The following is a 4815-nucleotide window of genomic DNA, read 5'->3' on the forward strand; positions in this document are numbered from 1 at the left end:
CTGTGATGGGATCTGTAGTTTGGCTATCCCTGCTCTATAGTATTCTCCCTCACTCCTTCCCCAGCTTCTGCATGAAAGTTTAAGTAGGTTCTGGTTATACAATGTCCTTCAGATCTACCAACAACTATGTAGTGCAATGGCCCGTCTGATTGGATAGAATAGGAAGATCCTCATAATAGCTAGTTCTGAAAAATCCCAAACTGATTGTACAAGGATTGTGTGGTCGGGTTGGGGCGTACAAGGCGCGCGGGGACTGTCGGGTTGGGGTGTGCGGTTGGGGCGTGTGCGGCGTATGAGGATTGTGCAGTCAGATTGTAGGGTGTATGGTGACCCTTAGAAGACTGTATTTGCATGCAGGTCATCCTGGGTAACACCCACAAGTGATGCTGAGCCTCCACAATGCAAAATAAGTGAAATCCGATGAATGAAAGGGAGGGGCCAGGGACAGTCAGGCCGTGGAGGAAAGAGCTAGATCAGGGGAAGGCATCCTCGGGCACTCCAGCTGTGCTCAAGCTACAAATCTTGCAATGCTTCATGGGACTTGTAGTTCCACAACATCTGGAGTGTAGAAGTTCCTTACCCCTGCACTAGATGATGCTGGACGTCCGCCAGCCAGGAAATGAAACGGGCTCTCTCGGACTTGCTGCAGCTTGTAATGCACATTGTGAGGCGTTCACAGTGTACAGTGAGTGTGCAGTGAAATCGGGGTGAGCAATCTCAGTCATGGAGAAGAGCCGGTACAGCTGAGTGAGACTGAAGGGGATGCCGGAACTCAGCTTTAAGATGGTGACTGGGAGTCTTATAATGACAAGTGGCGTCTTCTTCAGAGGAAAACGTGAAATAAAATGTGGTTGTCTCGGGTCCCCAACCGTCACCTTTCCCATATATACTGCATCTAGGTTTCCCTTTACATAGGTAATATGTCAGGTGCCTTCATGTCCTTCCTCACACTCGCATGCAGCCCAAGCTGTCCAGCAGAACATACAGCAGCAGCTTACTGTACACGTGACTATAATAAACATGACAAATAACGAACGTTACGAGAACACGACCATTATCTGCAGTGCTGGCTCTCTATGTACACACAACACTCACCTGTCCTGTCATTGCTGCTAGTTTGTTGTCACCTCTGTGAGGAAGAGCTCGGCGCCCGGACATGTCTGCAGCTCTGTTCTTCTCCTTACACAACACTCTCCGCCTTACACAACACCGCGCACAGTTGACACTCCGCGCTTCCCGCCAACACAGTTGTGTAACCAGAAAGGGGAGGGCGTATGTGACGTCACGGCCCGAGCTGTCAGTCACGGTACTATACACACTCTGTGAGGTGCTGGGGACCTTGCAGCTATTGTCTCCTGAACACAGCTGTGGGCAGCCAGCACCACAGGGTCGGACAGGCTCATCCACAGCCTCAAGTATGCAGTGACTCGATGTTAGGTGACATAAAGAGAGGAATTGCTCAAAAGTGGGGCAGTTGTCCACAGCAACCGATCAGCATTTTTAATAAACAAGTTGAAGATGGGTTACCATAGGCATCTGCTCAATATTCAGTCTGCCCCAAAGTGTTTTGTAAAGGGGCTGCATGTATAGGTAGGTGGTAGACAACATAAGCACTCCAGCTGTTGTGGAACTACAAATCTCATGAGGCATTGCAAGACTCTGAAAACCACAGGCATGACTCCCAGAGGCAGAGCATATATGGGATGTGTAGTTTCGCAACATCTGGCGCGCCGACGTTGCCTATCCTAGGTTTAGACTAACTTCCCACTAGTGCTGCTGCAAAATTATTTGATATAGCGCTAACACTTTGTGCAGCGCTTTACAAAATGGAGGGAGACAGACAGTAGTTACAATACAATTTCCATACAGGAGGGCCCTGCTCATGAGAGCTTACCATCTAGTAGAATTGTGCATTTTATAGTGCATTAGTTACGTGTATTTGATGCATCTTCATTTTTAGTTTTTCTTCTCTTTGCCAATGACAAGCGATTTCTGCTGTGACATCATTAGGCTCCTTTAAGGAGACTTTAAAGGAGAACTATGGGGTTGGTGTTTTACCCCCATAGTTCTCCTAAGGGTCACGCCAGGACATAAACTAGCGTCCTCCCGTGACCCAAAGCTCAGTATATCGCGAGCTACTCACGGTATACTGAGACCGCCGCAGCCGGGACGGATCCAGACATTACTGTTAAGATCCTCCCAGCTGTGTGAGTGACAGCTGGCTCTGCCTATCTAGAGGTAGAGCCAGCTGTACCCGCCCCTCCCCTTCCGCCAGTCAGCGCTGGAGGTTCGGAGCGGGGAGAATCCCTGCAGGGAGCCGTGAGTGACAGTCATGGCTCTCTGCAGGGAGATGAACGAGAAGTGAGCGAGCGACGGTATGTATTCGCTCACTTCCCGATCTATTGAGCCAACGTGTGACAGTCTCATTGTCTCACGTCGGCTCGAACTATGAGGTTGAGTGAAAATCACTCACCTCATACATCTCCTTTTAAGAATGTGTTCTCATTGTAGTCTATGGGGGCAAAAACACACAAAAGAAGCACCTGCACCTTTTCAAAAATCGCACTGCACATGTTGCATTGATGTGAATGGGCTTCATTAAGTCTCTGTTCACATCTATACAATGTGGGAGTGCTTGTGATGCAGTCTGTGCCCAGGGAGTACTGCCACCGGCACACATTAATGGCAGTATGTGGCTGCCCGCTGGTAAACCATGACATGATCGTATACATGGGTACAAAACGGTCTGTGTCCAGGGACCTTCATTCACACTTGCACCCATGTATATGCTCAGATAAGCATTTACTAGTGTACAGCTGTATCCAGTCATTGGTTAGTATAGGCGGCTTTATGGAACACCTGTAAATCCTATGTGATAAAATACAGGAGGGTGTATGGTCCTGCCGTGCTCGAGTGCATGAGCCCTATAGCTCATTAATAAGCCTATATCAATCTATAGAAATGAGTGCATGTTATTCTATAAGTGATCTTTTGTTTTATGTGTCATAATAACTAGAGGTGCACCGAAATGGAAATTTCTAAACTGAAACGATACCAAAATAAAAAAAAAAAATGTCAGGCCGAAACTGATTTAATTTTTTTTCAAATATTTAATTTTTATAAACTTTTTAATGTTTTTATATTTATTTTTTACTTTACTTGGGCCTAAACAGACCCCTGATATTTCCCTTTTACAATAGAAAAAGAGATAGAGAACTGTGTGTCCTCAATCTCTTTTTCTGCAGCCCGTGTTATCAATCAACAGGAATCCTCTATACTGAGTGTTCCTGTTCATAACTTGCAGGGATAGTATGTTTGCCATGTCCCCAATCATGAATGAACAGGAAGTCATGTAGATCACTTCCCATTCATTCATAATTGAGGATAGAGTAACCATACCATGTCCTCAATTATGCACACTCAGCAACCACTGATCGATGAGTGTTTTGCATTGGCTCTTTTCTGACAGCTGTCACAGGAGGCTGAGCGAGCGGAGCATGGAGGAGAGCCCAGCCTCCTGTGACAGCGCTGACTGTCTCCGCCCACACGCCGCTCTGCGGGACTGTGACAGGAGGCTGAGAGGTGTAGGAGGAGAGACGCCTGCCGCTCACAGCACTCTCCTCCCACAGCGCTCGGCCGGCTGTCACACTTTCTCTCCTCCCCGCTGGGACAAAGAGCAGCGCCAAGCGGGGAGGAGAGAAAGCAGGGATGTGCCGCTGTATCGGCAGAAAAATTGCACTTTCGTCCGATATATTGATACATCCCTAAAAATAACATATTTATATATTGTAGATTTCTCTCTTCCAAGTTCTTCTGAAGAAGCGGACCCTTGGTTTATAACACACATTGACGATTCATTGTAGTCTCATCAATGATTTAGAGAATTTTCTGCAGTATTGATTATATCCGGGGCAGGGAATTTTGGCACTCCAGTTGTGGTGAAACTACAAGTCCTGTGATGCATTACTAGACTCAGGAGGCACGATGATAGGATTGTTAGTTTCACTACACCCATATACCCTAACCAGTAACAAAAATGTATCTTATTTGTGTATCACTTGGCTGTAGATCCTCAAATCATCTCTGAATTGGTGCTGACACTGTCCTTCCTTCTGGAGGGTGGCTACTTTTCTTCCCCATGGTCCCTGTGTGTGTTGTAAAGTAGTCACCGCTCCAAGCTTGCTCCCGGGATGGACTACAATATCAATACAAATTAGTAATCTTAACGTGAGATTGTAGTCCATCACAATCTCACGGATCCATAACAGCACAATATGCATGTTACCTTTATATGGTGCATGACACAATAGAATACACATTTATACAGCATTAAGACTACTACACAGTACAGTGAATACACCATCGCCACGCCGCTAATGTGTACAAGGAGGCTGCATGATTCATACACATACATCCCCAAACATGGGTGGAAGCTTTACCCAATACAGCTTTCCGTATCAGTATTACTGCACACCATGTCTACCTTTTATGGTTCATTCTTAAAATGTAGGCCGCGGTGTCCCACAGAGTTCTCTCTGCAGAACATTGTTTTATATACAGGGCCCTATGTGTCCCAAAAAATAGGTTGTTTTCCGAATTTAAATTGTGTTAAAGCATTTTGTTGAGTTTTGTCCCTCAACCAAAAGTATCTAGACTGCACTTTGCTTCTTGAAGTACCTTATCAAATAATCCCATAATAATACACAACTAAAATGTTTAATAAGAATACTTCAGAGAAATATTTATTTACTTGGAAGTTTAGGGTCCATAAAAATATATAACATTTATTACAAAAACATATAAAACACTGACGAG

Source organism: Nanorana parkeri, unplaced genomic scaffold, assembly GCF_000935625.1.
Source record: "Nanorana parkeri isolate BGI_ZX_2015 unplaced genomic scaffold, ASM93562v1 scaffold519, whole genome shotgun sequence".
NCBI lineage: Eukaryota > Metazoa > Chordata > Amphibia > Anura > Dicroglossidae > Nanorana > Nanorana parkeri.